Source organism: Macaca fascicularis, chromosome 16 (assembly GCF_037993035.2).
Source record: "Macaca fascicularis isolate 582-1 chromosome 16, T2T-MFA8v1.1".
Classification (NCBI taxonomy): domain Eukaryota; kingdom Metazoa; phylum Chordata; class Mammalia; order Primates; family Cercopithecidae; genus Macaca; species Macaca fascicularis.
The window spans coordinates 2713775-2731275 of record NC_088390.1 but is presented as its reverse complement, the minus strand read 5'-3'; the positions used below and the strand labels follow the sequence as shown (position 1 = coordinate 2731275).

General features: G+C 45.1%; 1 protein-coding gene across 4 annotated transcripts in view; it reads right to left on the bottom strand.

Moving 5' to 3' along the window:
* The window catches only part of PAFAH1B1 (platelet activating factor acetylhydrolase 1b regulatory subunit 1), a 109558-nt gene that overhangs the window by 83728 nt on the left and 8329 nt on the right, over positions 1-17501 (bottom strand). The window lies entirely within an intron of this gene.

The window sequence follows — 17501 nt, the reverse complement described above, 5'->3', positions numbered from 1 at the left end:
CCCAGAATGCCCTCACATCACCCTGGGCCTCCATTTCAGGGCCCCCTTTCTGGGGGTGCCCTCACCTCTGTGTCAGACCCCAGGATATGGCTTCCTGCCCCCTGCCCGGGAGATGTTCGCCTGGCAGCAGGAGCTCCTGCAGAAGCAGAACCTGGCCCGGCGCCGTAAGACTCTCCATGGATGGGAATGAGGTCCTGGCCCCTGAGGACATCAGCAAGTGGACCGTGGATGATGTCTGCAGCTTCGTGCAGGGGTCCTGTCTGGCTGTGGAGAGTACACTGCGGTCTTCAGGGAGCAGGGGATCGATGGGGAGACCCTGCCACGGCTGACGGAGGAGCACCTGCTGACCACCATGGGGTTGAAGCTGGAGCCTGCCCTCAAGGCCCAGGCCCAGGTGGCCAGGTGCCTGGGCCGCATCTTCTACATGGCCAGCTTCCCCGTGGTTCTGCCGCTGCAGCCACCAACCCTGCGGGCCCCGGATCGGGAACTCAGCACAGGAGAGCAGCCTTTGTCCCCCATGACGGCCACTTCCCCCTATGGAGGGGGTCACGCCCCTGCGAGCTGAGCTTCACCCAAGCAAGAAAATGGGACCCTGGCTCTGCTTCCAAGGGCCACCGACCCTTCCCAGCCTCTGTGCTGAGGTGCCCAGGGGTGGCGGGTGGGGCCACACAAACTCCCAGGAGCCACCACTTGATGTGACGGCCCTGCCTCCCACAGCTTGTTTGCTTTCTTTCAGTTTTAGATGCAAAAAACAAAAACAAGAACAAAAAAAATATTTTTTTAAAGGAAAATGTGAAAAAAAAAAAAAGAAGAAGACATGGTTTTATTCCAACAAAACTTTATGGACGCTGAAATTTGAATTTCACTTATTTTTTTTTTAATTATTAGTTTATCAAATGATTTTATAAAATTATTTTACAAAATATTTTCTTTTGATTTTTCAACCACTAAAAATTGAAAAAAAAAACAACATTTTTAGGCTTATGGTACAAAATCAGGTGGCAGGCCGGCCATGCTGGCTCACACCAGTAATCTCTGCGCTTGCGGAGGCCAAGGCAGGAGGATCACTTGAGCCCAGGAGTCTGAGACCAGCCTGGGCAAAAAAGTGAGATCCCCATCTCCACAAAAAATGAAAACTTAGCCAGGCGTAGTGGTGTGCATCTTGTGATCCCAGCTACGCAGGAGGCTGAGGCAGGAGGACTGCGTGAGCCCAGGAAGTCAAGGCTGCAGAAAAGCCATGCTCAGGCCACTGGACTCCAGCTTGGGGCACAGAGACCCCTTCTCAAAACAAAAACAGTAGGATTTGACTTGCTAGCTCTAGTCTGCAAACCCTCTTATACCTAGAAATTATCGGATACAGCTACTTCTAATAGTAGTCTCTATTTCATAAGATTGTCAGGAAGATAGGGCCGGGCGTGGTGGCTCACCCCTTTAATCCCAGCACTTTGGGAGGCCAAGGTGGGCGGATTACCTGAGGTCGGGAGTTTGAGGCCAGCCTGGCCAACATGGCAAAACCTCGTCTCCACTAAAAAAAACAAAAAATTAGCCAAGCGTGGTGGTGCACGCCTGTAGTCCTAGCTACTCGGCAGGCTGAGGCAGGAGAATCACTTGAACCCAGGAGACAGAGGTTGCAGTAAGTCAAGATCGCACTGCTGCACTCCAGCCTGGCAACAGAGCAAGACTCTGTCTCAAAAAAAAGATTGTCAGAAGATTAGATGAGTTGATTCATGTAAAATACTTAGAACACAGTACCTGGTACATATTAAATTCTATATGATTTTATCCATATGTATGTCACTCTTAGTTTATCGCCTCCATTTTGTTTAATAACCCTTCATTGTGTTAGCCTCTAACATCAAAATGTTTTGCGTAAATCGGACTGTTATAAACAAAGAAAGATCTTTCATTGTTAAGATAGAAAAAGTATCCAATTATGATTCATCAGTTTTTCCTAGAAACTAATTTTCTAGTTCCTTCTCAAAAATCCAATGTATCCACCTGCAAAAATTAAAAATAAAAATTTTTCGGCCGGGCGCGGTGGCTCAAGCCTGTAATCCCAGCACTTTGGGAGGCCGAGACGGGCGGATCACGAGGCCAGGAGATCGAGAGACGATCCCGGCTAACACGGTGAAACCCCGTCTCTACTAAAAAATACAAAAAAACTAGCCGGGCGAGGTGGCGGGCGCCTGTAGTCCCAGCTACTCGGGAGGCTGAGGCAGGAGAACGGCGTAAACCCGGGAGGCGGAGCTTGCAGTGAGCTGAGATCCGGCCACTGCACTCCAGCCTGGGTGACAGAGCGAGACTCCGTCTCAAAAAAAAAAAAAAATAAAATAAAAATAAAAATAAAAAATAAAAATTTTTAATGTACCCACACAAATTAAAATTTTCATGTGCCCCCACACATTAAAAAAATTTTAAGTATTCACCTGCAATTTAACCATAGCAGTACTCCCATTTAACTTAAATCTCCTACCTAAGACCTCAGAGGAGAATTATAAAGATTTCTAATTTTCAACTGCACTTAGGAAGAACTTGTCTATAAACGCATCACTACATTATGATCATACACAGCTTACAAGTTCAGGTTTACAGTAGAGGTTGAGCATCCCTAACACAAAAATCCAAAATGGGCCAGGCACGGTGGCTCACGCCTGTAATCCCAGCACTTTGGGTGAGGCAAGCGGATCCCTTGAAGTCAGGAGTTCAAGACCAGCCTGGCCAACATGGTGAAACCCTGTATCTACTAAAAGTACAAAAATTAGCGGAATGTGGTGGCACATGCCTGTAATCACAGCTACTCTGGAGGCTGAGGCATAAGAATCGCTTGAGCCTGAGAGGCAGAGGTTGGCTGCAGTGAGCCAAGATCGTGCCACTGCATCAGCCTGAGTGGCAGAGCAAGACTCTGTCTCAAAAAAAAAAAGGAAAGAAAGAAAGAAAAAGAAAAAGAAATGCTCCAAAATCCGAAATTTTTTAATGCTAACAAGATGCTTCAAGTGGAAAAATTCCACACTTATATGACAGGTCAAAGTTAAAACTCTGTTTCATGCACAAAATTATTTAAGATATTGTATACAATTACCTTCGGCTTTTGTGTATAAAGAACATACGAAATATAGGCCGGGTGCGGTGGCTCAAGCTTGTAATCCCAGCACTTTGGGAGGTCGAGACAGGCGGATCACGAGGTCAGGAGATCGAGACCATCCTGGCTAACATGGTGAAACTCGTCTCTACTAAAAAATACAAAAAACTAGCCAGGCGAGGTGGCGGGCGCCTGTAGTCCCAGCTACTCGGGAGGCTGAGGCAGGAGAATGGCGTGAACCCGGGAGGCAGAGCTTGCAGTGAGCTGAGATCATGCCACTGCACTCCAGCCTGGGCAACAGAGCGAGACTCCGTCTCAAAAAAAAAAAAAAGAATATACGAAATACAAATGAATTTTGTGTTTCGACTTGAGTTTCATTCTCAAGATAGCTCATCAGGTATATGCAAATATTCCAAAATCCAAAAACCAAATCTAGAACACTTCTGGTCCCAAGCATTTTAAATACAGAATACTCAACCTGTACTTCAGTTTACCAAAGCAAGTTAGTCTCTCGCTTTGGCCTGACCCACCGTAACAGTAAAATTTGAGTCAAAAACTGTAGATGGGCCAGGCACAGTGGCTCACGCCTGTTCTCCCAGAACTTCAGGAGGCTGAAGTGGGAGCAGCACTTGAGCCCAGGAGTTCCAGGCTGCAGTGAGATATGATCCCACCACTACACTCTAGTCCGGAAGACAGAGTGAGACCTTGTCTCAAAATACATACACACACACACACACACACACACAGAAAAGCATCCTAGAATGCAGGTGAAGGCTCTTATCCTCAAAAAGGTATAATAAGGATGCATTCCACATTCACAAGTCTTCATTACTAAAATGGTTTGTTTTGGGTACATGTCCCTAACTCTTATATCGGACCATTTTCCATTCACTTTTAATTATTATTATTTTTTCACAGACAGAGTTTCACTCTGTGACCAGGCTGGACCTCCTAGGCTCAAGTGATCCTCCTCACCTCCGCCTCTCAAGTAGCTGGGGACATAGGCACACGTCCACATGCTGGGCTAATTTTTTCCAATTTTAGTATATGTGCTGCTGAGGCAAGCGCATGGGGTAATTCTTTTCATTTTCTGTTCCTAGGCTGGTCTTGAACTCCTGGGCTCAAGTGATCCTCCCCACCTCAGCCTCCCAAATAGCTGGGAACACAAGCACATGCCTACATGCTGGGCTAATTTTTTCATTTTTTTGTTCCTAAGCTAGTCTTGAACTCCTGGGCTCAAGTGACCCTCCCGCCTCAGTCTCCCAAAGTGCTAGGATTACAGGCACAAGCCACCGTGCCCAGCTCTGATCACTTTTAAGATTCGGCCTGAAGGCAGCCCATCACCACTCCTGTGAAGCCTTCCCTGACTAGCCCATCTCCCTTGGCAGTGGTAAATCCAGTCTCCTTTAGTCTCACTGCGCCACATAAGTATAATCCTCACAGCTATCATTTACTGGTTGACATTACATGCCAGGCCCCTTCCTACATTAATTCTTACAATACGGAGCAAGGAAACTAAGTTAGGTCAAGGTCAAACAGCTAGAAAGTAGCAGGGCCAGGATGCACACCAGGTTTGTTTGTTTGTTTTTTGTCTCCACACCAACTGTTCAAACAGTAGGCATGAAGACATAGAGGAGGCCAAGTAGGCAAGATTCTGTTTTTATCTGTTTATACATTTGGCTTCCACATAGTTTTTTGGAGAAACTTCTCCACTATTAAGACAAATTTGAAAGATCACTCATTCTAAACTGTGCTACCTCTCACATTATTTGTAACCGTATATTAAGTTGTCACTAGTACCAGACTGACCTGCTTAGCAGCAAACACTAAACTAAATTCAATCTTTGCATCTTTAGCATCAGGCACAGTTTCTAGCATTCAACAAATGTTTGTAAGGAATCAAGCTTTGAAAGTAAGACGTAACAAATTAGGGCTGGATGCGGTGGCTCACGACTGTAATCCCAGCACTTTGGGAGACTGAGGCAGGCAGATCACCTGAGGTCAGGAGTTTGAGATCAGCCTGGCCAACATGGTGAAACCCCATCTCTACTAAAAATACAAAAAATTAGCTGGCCGTAGTGGTGGGCACCTGTAATCCCAGCTACTCAGGAGACTGAGGCAGGGAGAATCGCTTGAACACAGGAGGCGGAGATTGCAGTGATCTGAGATGGCGCATTGCACACTCCTGGGCAACAGAGAGAGGCTCCGTCTCAAAAAAAAAAAAAAAAAAAATGGCCAGGGAGGTGACTCACGCCTGTAATCCCAGCACTTTGGGAGGCTGAGGTGGGCAGATCACCTGAGGTAAGAAGTTCAAGACCAGCCTGACCAAAATGGTAAAACCACGTCTCTACTAAAAATACAAAAATTAGCTAGGTGTGGTGGCATGCCAGTTTAATCCCAGCTACTCAGGAGGCTGAGGCAGGAGAATTGCTTGAGCCGGTGAGTCGGAGGGTGCAGTGAGTGGAGATCACGCCACTGCACTCCAGCCTGGGCGATGAGATTCAGTCTCAAAAAAAAAAAAATATATATATATATATATATTTCTTATTTTCTTTCTTTTTTTTTTTTTTTTTGCCCCAAGACAGAGTCTCACTTTGTCGCCCAGGCTGGAGTGCAGTGGCGCACTGCGCGATCTTGGCTCACTGTAACCTCCGCCTCCCAGGTTCAAGCGATTCTCCTGCCTCAGCCTCCTGAGCAGCTGGGATTACAGGTACGCACAACCACACTGGGATAATTTTTGTATAGTGGAGACAGGGTTTCACCATATTGGTCAGTCTGGTCTCGAACTCCTGACCTCATGATCCGCCTGCCTCAGCCTCCCAAAGTGCTGGGATTACAGGCGTGAGCCACCGCGCCTGGCCTTTTTCTATATTTCTTCATGTTTTACCACTTTTGGATATTCTGGAAGAATATTCTCTACCCACCTTTGAATTAGAAGAAAGACAAGGATGAAGAAGATTTGAAATTATTTTCTAACAAGGATTTTAATGTAGTCACTCCCACAAATTCTATTCTGGGTAAAATTAGATTTTCACAGAATAATTTAAATCCTACATATGAATGGTCTGTATTTGATGTATGGAGGTACCTGCCAAGGAGGTTAAAAAGCTGGGCTGAAGGAAACTCATCCACTCATCAGACACTGAAAGACAAATCTATCCACTCTTTCAAGACTGACTCATGTGATGTGATTGGTCTCCCATACTAAGACTACTTAAATACTTGTCATCCATCTACCTTAGAGATGTTGAAGAGGATAATAATAATTGCAATATAATCCTCTTTATAAGAACCCCATGAGAAACTCTAGCCCAAGCTTGTGCTACCCACAGCCCAGGATGGCTTTGAATGTGGTCCAACACAAATTTGTAAGCTTTCTTAAAACACTGACTTTTTTGTGTGTGACTTTTTTTAAGCTCATCAACTACTGTTAGTGTATTTTATGTGTAGCCCAAGACAATTCTTTTTCTTCCAGTGCGGCCCAGGGAAGCCAAAATATTCGACATGATAGTGCCAAGTGGTTCTAGCCTGATAGTGCCAAGTGGTTAGCTATCTTTCTGAACTATCTACTTTATTTTTTATCTTGAGGACACTGTAAAAAAATAAACTACCAAGTTTTTCTCTCCTGCTGGCTCCTAGAAAGCTCAGAGTCAAATCTGTGCTCTGCCTGTAGCAAGAAAATTATAACAAACCTTTTTTGCCCATATCCTGACTGGACTTTACCTTTTGTTTTTGTTTCTTCTTTCTCCTCACTTTTAATCTGAGGCATTTTGTAGTTTTATGCATCCTCATAAATTTGCTTTAAATAAGGAGTTACAAATCAAATACAGAGACCAACTTGCCAGGTGAAAGTCTGAGTCGGCTAGAAATGGAACACCAGTGATACAGTCGTGTTTTCAAAGTTCAATTAAAACCAAAATTACTGTCCAGCCACAGTGGCTCAAGTCAGTAATCTGACCACTTTGGGAGGCTGAGGCGGGCAAATAATTTGAGGCCAGGAGTTCAAGACCAGATGGCCAACATGGCAAAACCCTGTCTCTACTAAAAATATAAAAATTAGGAGGGCATGGTAGCACACGCCCATAATCCCAGCAACTGGGGAGGCTAAGGCACAAGAATTGCTTGAACCCAGGAGGCAGAGGCTACAGTGATCCAAGATCCTACCACTGCACTCTAGCATGAGCGACAGAGCAAGACTCTGTCTTAAAAAAGATATATATTAAAATATTCTTCATTTCAGCCCCGGGCACAGTGGCTCATGCCTGTAATCTCAGCACTTTGGAAGGCTGAGGCGGGCAGATCACGAGGTCAGGAGTTCGAGACCAGCCTGACCAACATGGTGAAACCCTGTCTCTACTAAAAATACAAAAATTAGCTGAGCCTGGTGGCTCGCGCCTGTAATCCCAGCTACTCGGGAGGCTAAGACAGGAGAATTGCTTGAACCCAGGAGGCGGAGTTTGCAGGAGCCGAGATAGTGCCACTGCACTCCAGCCTGGGCAACAGAGTAAGACTCCGTCTCAAAAAAAAAAAAAAAAAAAATTCTTCATTTCCAGAAAAATATACTCTTTTCCACTTTTCTTGAATATTACAGCTGTCAAGCTATACTTTTTGTCATTTTTGAAAGAAACATTATCAATAGAGAAGTATTTCTCCACCATAAACAATATAAGGGCAATAATAAACACCAACAGAGAGTACCAGAAACTTGTTGCACTGGAGAGCTTATGCTCATCTAAAGGAAGGCAGCTGGGGCTGGGTGCAGTGGCTCCCTCCTGCAATCCCAGAACTTTGGCAGGCCAAGGTAGGGGGATCACGTGAGCCCAGGAGTCTGAGACCAGCCCCAGCAACAGAATGAGACCCTATCTCCAGTACGGGGGGAAAAAAAATTCAAGAAGGCAGCTGTAATTCAGCTTAGGTTAACAGTTGTCGGCCGGGCGCGGTGGCTCACGCCTGTAATCCCAGCACTTTGGGAGGCCGAGGCGGGCGGATCACAAGGTCAGGAGATCGAGACCACGGTGAAACCCCGTCTCTACTAAAAATACAAAAAATTAGCCGGGCGCGGTTGTGGGCGCCTGTAGTCCCAGCTACTCGGGAGGCTGAGGCAGGAGAATGGCGTGAACCCGGGAGGCGGAGCTTGCAGTGAGCCGAGATCGCGCCACTGCACTCCAGCCTGGGCTGGGCGACAGAGCGAGACTCCGTCTCAAAAAAAAAAAAAAAACAGTTGTCATGGGAAAATGTGGGCCGCCTGTTGAGAGAGCTCCTAGTTTTACAAGATAACCAAAAAATAAAGACTTTATGTAAAACAGCTAGTTTTTAAATGTTGGCTCAAAAAAATATTAACCATCAATGCAAAGAGAAATATAAGGCTGCCAGTATTCAACCCCAGGCTAGATAATAAATAAATATGGGGTTTTTTTTTTGTTTTTTTTTTTTTGAGACGGAGTCTTGCTCTGTCACCCAGGCTGGGGTGCAGTGGCCGGATCTCAGCTCACTGCAAGCTCCGCCTCCCAGGTTTACGCCATTCTCCTGCCTCAGCCTCCCGAGTAGCTGGGACTACAGGCGCCCGCCACCTCGCCTGGCTGGTTTTTTGTATTTTTTAGTAGAGACGGGGTTTCACCGTGTTAGCCAGGATGGTCTCGATCTCCTGACCTCGTGATCCGCCCATCTCGGCCTCCCAAAGTGCTGGGAATATAGGCTTGAGCCACCGCGCCCGGTCGGGTTGTTTGAATGGTTGAAGAGACGGAAGAAAATGGAACAGTTTAGAAATGTATACTCTAGGCCGGGCGCGGTGGCTCAAGCCTGTAATCCCAGCACTTTGGGAGGCCGAGACGGGCGGATCACGAGGTCGGGAGATCGAGACCATCCTGGCTAACACGGTGAAACCCCGTCTCTACTAAAAAAAATACAAAAAACTAGCCGGGCGAGGTGGCGGGCGCCTGTAGTCCCAGCTACTCGGGAGGCTGAGGCAGGAGAATGGCGGGAACCCGGGAGGCGGAGCTTGCAGTGAGCTGAGATCCGGCCACTGCACTCCAGCCTGGGAGACAGAGCGAGACTCCGTCTCAAAAAAAAAAAAAAAAAAAAAAGAAATTTATACTCTAAAATTGATGCAATAATATTATCCATTCTCTTTATTCAACTCAAGGCATAAATATCACCAAAGAAGAAATATTTTATTTAATTAACCTAAGGGTGAATTCTGCAGTGCAAAAACAAATCATTTTTAATTTTTAGAGATGAGGTCTCACCCTGTTGTCCAGGTTGGAGTGCAGAGGCACAAGCACAGCTCACAGCAGTCTCAAACTCCTAGGGACCACAGGCACACACCGCCACATCCGGCTAATTTATTTTTTGTAAAGACAGGGTCTCATTATGTTGCCCAGGCAGGTGCCAAATTCCTGGCCTCAAGTGATCCCCTGCTCTGGCCTCCCAAAGTGTTGAGATTACAGACGTGAGCCACCACGCCCACCCCAAACACATACATCATATTATCTCATTAGCAAATACCTTCCTTATGTTCACTGCAGCATTGTCTGTAATAGTAAAAAGCTGTAAACAACCTAATTGCCCATTTCTGTAGTCTAAACATAAAGAAAATATGGTATAGGGCCAGGTGTGGTGGCTCACGCCTGTAATCCCAGCACTTTGAGAGGCTGAGGCCAGTAGATCACGAGGTCAGGAGTTCAAGACCAGCCTGGCCAACATGGTGAAACCCCGTCTCTACTAAAAATACAAAAATTAGCCGAGCATGGTGGTGCGTGTCTGTAGTTCCAGCTACTCAGGAGGCTGAGGGAGAAGAATCGCTTGAATCCGGGAGGTGGAGGTTGCAGTGAGCTGAGATTGTGCCACTGCACTCCAGCTTGGACAAGAAAGTGAGACTTTGTCTCACAAAAAAAAAAAAAAGAAAATATGGTATCATATATAAGAAATTATACAACCAAACTAGATCTATATATATCAATAATGCATCTAAAAAACAGGAAACAAAACCAAGTAGATTAATATAGATATACAGTAGAATATTCATGTAAATTCTAACAATCTATAAAGCACTACTATATATTGTTTATGGATACACCCAAATGCAAATGCATAAAAACATGAAACAAAGGGCTACATACAACATTTAGAAACTTTACTACTGAGAAGAGGAAGGCGGACACGATTGGAAAGAAGTACAAAAGGGACATCAAGCCAGGTGTGGTGATTCACGCCTGTAATCCCAGCACCTTGGGAGGCTGAGGCAGGAGGATCACTTGAGGCCTGGAGTTTGAGACCAGCCTGGTCAACATGGTGAAACCCTGTCTCTACTAAAAGTACAAAAATGAGCCGGGTATGGTGGTACAGGCCTGTGATCCCAACTACTCGGGTGGCTGAAGCAGAGAATCGCTTGAACCTAGGAGGTGGAGGCTGCAGTGAGCCGAGATGGTGCCGCTGCACTCCGGCCTGGGTGACAGAGCGGGACTCCATCTCAAAAAAGGAAAAAAAAGAAAAAGAAAAAAAAAAAAAAAAGGCCGGGCATGGTGGCTCACACCTGTAATCACAGCATTTTGGGAGGCCTAGGCAGGTGGATCACGAGTTCAGGAGATGGAGACCATCCTGGCCAACATGGTGAAACCCCGTCTCTACTAAAACACACAAAAAAATTAGCTGGACGTAGTGGTGCGTGCCTGCAGTCCCATCTACTCAGGAGGCTGAGGCAGGGGAATCTCTTGAACCCCGGAAGCTGAGGTTGCAGTGAGCGGAGATTGCACCACTGCACTCCAGCTTGGTGACAGAGCAAGACTCTGTCTCAAAATAAAAAACAAAAAGACATCAACTGTAATAATGTCTTCTTAAAAAAAGCTCTAGGCCGAGTGTGGTGGCTCACGCTTATAATTCCAGCACTATGGGAGGCTGAGGCAGGTGGATCACTAGGGTCAGGAAATCAAGACCATCCTCGCTAACATGGCGAAACCCTGTCTCTACTAAAAATACAAAAAATTAGCCGGGGGTGGTGGCGGGCACCTGTAGTCCCAGCTACTCGGGAGGCTGAGGCAGGAGAATGGCATGAACCTGGGAGGCGGAGCTTGCAGTGAACCAAGATCACGCCACTGCACTCCAGCCTGGTGACAGAGCAAGACTCCATCTCAAAAAAAAAAAAAAAAAAAAAACCGCTCTGAAGCAAATATGACAAAATGTTAATTAACATCTGTCAATTGTCAATTCTGGTAATAGTTACATGGCTATTTTGTTATATTACTGCAGGTACTTTTAACATTTGACATATTCCAAAATAAAAATAAAAAATAAATTAAACTATAAATACACAAAATAAAACTTTAGCAGGCATAGTGGCTCACACCTGTAATCCCAGCACTTCGGGAGGCCAAGGCGGGCCTGAAGTCAGGAGTTCAAGACCAGCCTGGCCAATGTGGTGAAACCCCATCTCTACTAAAAATACAAAAATTAGCTGGGCTTGGTGGCAGACGCCCACATCCAGCTACTCAGGATGCTGAGACAGAATTGCTTGAACCCGGGAAGTAGAGGTTGCAGTGAGCTAAAATTGCGCCATTGCAGTCCAGCCTGGGCAACAAGAGTGAAACTTCATCTCAAAAAAAAAAAAAAAAAAAAATTAAAGAAAACTCAAGGCCGGGCGCGGTGGCTCATGCCTGTAATCTCAGCACTTTGGGAGGCCGAAGCGGGCGGATCACAAGGTCAGGAGATCGAGACCACGGTGAAACCCCGTCTCTACTAAAAATACAAAAAATTAGCCGGGCGCGGTTGTGGGCGCCTGTAGTCCCAGCTACTCGGGAGGCTGAGGCAGGAGAATGGCGTGAACCCGGGAGGTGGAGCTTGCAGTGAGCCGAGATCGCGCCACTGCACTCCAGCCTGGGTGACAGAGCGAGACTCCGTCTCAAAAAAAAAAAAAAAAAAAAAAGAAAACTCAAAAAGCACTTTTTTCATTGGGCATAGGTCTCATGATAGGCTTTCTGACAGGTAATAAGTTGGAAATATAAATGAAATGAAAGCCCTGAAGGGTAAGTCCTACATATATGAAGCCCTCCTGTGAAGAACTTTGGAGTCGAATAGTTAAGATTCATACATCAATCTGGCTCCTTACAAACTGTGTGACCTTGGGGAAATTTGCAAACTTCCTAACCCCTTTACCCATTTTTTAAAAAGGGACCAATACTACCACCTACCTCAAACAACTGTGGTGAAGCTTAACAAAATAGTCAATATGTAAGGGCTTGTCTACCTTTGTATATCCCTCACCTACAGCTCAAGAATCATTTCAGTTTTGCACTTTTATATACATAAGCAAAGTAAACGACTTTGCTTTCCTAGTGTCCAAGGATAGACAACAAATCATTTTTGCCATCACAAGAAAGCAGAAAGTAAAGGTCACCTCATCTTAATCATCATCACCACCAATCATCACCGTAACAACATTTATTGAGTACTTACTATGTTCCAGGTGTCATTCCTAGACTCTTTAAATGCATTAACTCACTTGACAAGTCAGATAATATATTTTATATATGCTATAAGAGAAAAATAGGTACTTATTATAAGATTACAAACTCAGAGAAAAGAAAGTTTCTTCCAGGTGGAAAAATTAGAACAGACTGCCTGGAAATGGAAAACGTGGTAGGCATATTTGAAGCATAAGGGGGGTGGGGCAGGAACAAAGTAGCAAAAGGAACAGAAAATATCTTCCCAAAGCTGAATCACAGTAGACGTGGAAGGCAATAAGAAAAAGGATGAAAAGCCAGGCCACGTAAGAGAAGTATTTGAGTGCCCATTTAGGAGTCAACAAACACCTATTCAGTACCATGTTTTGCCATTGTGTTCTTTGCATTTTCATTAAAGACAGTAAAAAGCTGATGATGGGTTTCTGGCAACAAAGTGACTTGAAAACTGTGTTTCAGGAACATTTATCTGGCTGCTTTATGTAATATTTTATACAACTCCTCCTCTTATTCTCTGCTTTGGCTAATAACACCTAGTTTCTCAGTTCCACTCAGTCACCCAAACTACAAATCTGAATTGCTTAAACTTGCCTCTCCCATCACACTACTCATTCACACCTGGACCTCCTAAACCTTTTTCCACTCAGCAACCTTCATTGTCACTGTCTTGCTTCAAGCACTAATCGTTATTTCCTGAAAAGGTCTACATGACCTCCAAAATCCACATTCCTCATTGCCATCCACATAATCTCTCTAAAATACACATCATCTCACAATGTTTGTTTTTGCTTGAAATTGTTTAATGACTTCCAACTTGCCTACAAGCTATACAGAATATACAAATTATATCAATCTGGCTCAGACATGCCTCTCCAATCTCAAATTCTACAATCCCCTCTTCCAAACTATTACCAGCATACACAAAATAGTTTCTCAAGCTTTTCTGACTATGTATGTTGCTGTTGCTGTTCCCTCTACCTAAAACGACCTCCCACGTTCACTCCAATTATTCTTTTTTTTGAGACAGAGTCTTGCTGTCGCTCAGCAGTCTGGAGCGCAGTGGCCATCTCAGCTCACTCCAATACTCCTCCCGGGTCAAGCGATTCTCCAGCCTCAGCCTCCCGAGTAGCTGGGATTACAGGCATGCACCACCACACCCACCTAATTTGTGTATTTTTATTTGTTTTTTTTTTTTTTTTTTGAGACGGAGTCTCACTTTGTCACCCAGGCTGGAGTGCAGTGGCGCGATCTTGGCTCACTGCAAGCTCCGCCTCCCGGGTTCACGCCATTCTCCTGCCTCAGCCTCCGAGTAGCTGGGACTACAGGCGCCCGACACCACGCCTGGCTAATTTTTTGTATTTTTAGTAGAGATGGGGTTTCACCATGTTAGCCAGGATGGTCTTGATCTCCTGACCTCGTGATCCGCCCACCTCAGCCTCCCAAAGTGCTGCAATTACAGGCGTGAGCCACCACGCCCAGCTTGTGTATTTTTAATAGAGACAGGGCTTCACCATGTTAGCCAGGCTGGTCTCGAACTCCTGACCTCAAGTGATCCACCCACCTCAGTCTCTCAAAGTGCTGGGATTACAGGCATGAGCCACCATGCCTGGCCCAATTATTCATTCTTTAAGATTCAGATCAAGCATCATCTTTTGGCTGTTTTCAGTGGGGAGATCTGATGGGCTGTGCAATAGCCTAAGTGACATAGATCATATACAAGGTATACCATAACAACTCATGACAGCTTTAAAATAGCAAGTACAATGACTTTCCTAGCCATTTAATCATTTTATTAAGAATCTTGGCAGGGTGCGGTGGCTCACACCTGTAACTCCAGCTCTTTGGGATGCCGAGGTGGGGGGATCGGAGGTCAGGAGTTGGAGACAAGCCTGGCCAATATGGTGAAACCCCGTCTCTACTGGAAATACAAAAATTAGCCGGGCGTGGTAGCACACGCTTGTAATCCCAGCTACTCAGGAGGCTAAGGCAGGAAAAGCTCTTGAACCCGGGAGGTGGAGGTTGCAATGAGCCAAGATTGCGCCATTATACTCCTGGGTGACAAGAGTCAAACTCCATCTCAAAAAAAACTGGCCGGGTGCAATGGCTCATGCCTGTAATCCTAGCACTTTGGGAGGCCAAGGTGGGATGATCATGGGGTCAGGAGGTCGAGACCAGCCTGACCAACAGGGTGAAACCCCATCTCTACTAAAAACACAAAAATTAGCCGAGCGTGGTTGCGCACACCTGTAATCCCAGCTACTCAGGAGGCTGAGGCAGAAGCACTTGAACCTGGGAGGTGGAGGTTGCAACGAGTCGAGATCGCACCACTGCACTCCAGTCTAGGAGACAGAGACTCCGTCTCCAAAAAAAAAAAAAGAATCTGGAGAAAATTTCAAAGTACCCAATGTCAATGAAGATTTTCCCCCTTCTTATGAAATTGAATAAAAACAACGTGTGTGTGTGTGTGTGTGTGTGTGTGTGTGTGTGTGTGTATACACATATACATACTTTTTTTTTTTTCTTGAGACAAGAGTTTTGCTCTTGTTGCTCAGGCTGGAGTAGAGTGGCGCAATCTCAGCTCACTGCAACCTCCACCTCTTGGGTTCAAGCAATTCTCCTGCCTCAGCCTCCCAAGTAGCTGAGACTACAGGCATCCGCCACCATGCCCAGCTAATTTTTTTTAATTTTCAGTAGAGACGGGGTTTCACTATGTTAGCCAGGCTAGTCTCGAACTCCTGACCTCAGGTGATCCACCTGCCTCGGCCTCCCCACGTGCTGGAATTACAGGCGTGAGCCACCGCACCTGGCCTATATTTTGAAAAATACAAAAATTACCCGGACATGGTGGCATGGGCCTGTAGACCCAGCTACTTGGGAGGCTGAGGCGAGAAGACTGCTTGAGCACAGGATTTGCAGAGTTGTAGTTAGCCACTGCACTCCAGCCTGGGCAACAGGGCCAGACCCTGTCTCAAAAAAAAAAAAAAAAAAATCATTCTTTTGTCAAAATGTATTCACTGCACTCTGTTCTGAGATACTAGAGGTTGCTCTAGACAGAGAGAACAGCAGGAGTAGAATCATAAAGATCACACAGTGGGGAGGGAGGAGGCATATATATACTAGACTGAGTAAGGTGGGGCTTGATTAGAAATGAAACGAAGTGATCAAAGACCTTGAAAACTGTGTTAAAGTATGTGGACTACAGGAAAGAGGGAGTCAGCACAGTAGGATGGCTGAAAGCCCCAACTGTGGAGCCTCCGTACCTGAGGTTAGACTTTTAGCTCTGCTATTTACAAAGCTGTTACAAAGGGCTCGCTAAATTCTCCTAGAATGTTGTGAGGAGTAAAGGAGTATTTGTAAAGCGCTTAAAACAGTGCCTGGCATATTAGTAAGTGCTAAGTAAATATTTGTTAAATAAATACAAAGGGAGCCAAGGAACGGTTCTTTTAAGTAGCGAAGTGTGATATGGTCAGATTTCATTTTAGATAGATGACTGGGGACTACGTAGCACAAAGATGTTAACAGGGCAAAACAAGAGTTAGAGGGACTATGTGAAATTTGTTGGGTAAGAGATTATGTGAACTATGATGGTGGTAGTAGTAATGGTAAGTATGGATAGAAGGGGACTAACTCAACAAATATTGAGAAGGTAAAATTGGCAAGACAAGGTAATTGAATATAGAGGAAGAAAGAAAAAAGTCAAGGTTGAGTGCCACATAAAGTATTATTTCTGCTGTTTTTAAAAGCAATATTCTTCTAAGAACTTCGGATCTTAGGTGTCTTCTTGATGTCTTGGGGTGGTATTATGATGCTTCCATAAAAATGGGAACTACAGGCCTGTTGAAACTCTCACATTTACAGGTCCTTGCTGTTTTCTTTCTTTTTTTCAGTAGGTGGAGATAATTTCTCTTTAAGGACATACATTATGCAGAACACTTATTTAGCCCGAGTCAAAGAGCCAGAAAGCATGAATAATCATTTTATTATGTGGGGTTTTTTTTATTTTTACGTTGGGATTTGTGATGATAAAGATTATAGCATTATGGTAATATTGTAAAAATTTTTAAGTGACTGCTGAACCATTAAAGACAAATTAAAATTTGTTAATTCTGTTATTTCCAATTTTTTCACTGTTCATTCATATATGATAAACTTTGATAACCAGAATATTTCATTACTTATTCATCTCTTTGACAAATCTTAGCTCCTTATTTCTACATTTGTCAACTTTAAAAATATTTTTTCTTAGGCTGAGAGCAGTGGCTCATGCCTGTAATCCCAGCACACCGAAAGGTTGAGGTGAGCAGATGGCTTGAGGCAGTTTGCTTAGGCTAGGAGTTTGAGACTGGCCTGGGCAACGTGACGAGACCTCACTTCTTACAGAAAATACAAAAATTAGGCAGGACGCAGTGGTGCATACCTGTAATCCCAGCCCTTTGGGAGGCCGAGGCACGAGGATCACCTGAGGTCAGGAGTTCAAGGCCTGCCAGGCCAACATGGTGACACCCCATTTCTACTAAAAATACAAAAATTAGCCAGGCGTGGTGGCAGGCACCTGTAATCTCAGCTACTTGGGAGGCTGAGGCAGGAGAATTGCTTGAATCCAGGAGGCAGAGGTTGAAGACAGACAAGATCGCGCCATTGCACTCCGCCCGGGCAACAAGATTGTGAGACTCCGTCTCAAAAAACAAAAAAATAAAAGAACAAAAATTAGCCAGGTGTGGCTGGGCACGGTGGTTCACGCCTGTAATCCCAGCACTTTGGGAGGCCAAGGAGGGCAGATCACTAGGTCAGGAATTCGAGACCAGTCTGGCCAATAAGGTGAAACCCCATCTCTATTAAAAATACAAAAAACTTCACCGGGCATGGTGGCAGATGCCTGTAATCCCAGCTACTCAGGAGGCTGAGGCAGGGGAATTGTTTGAACCCAAAAGACAGAGGCTGCAGAGAGCCAAGATCGCACCATTGCACCC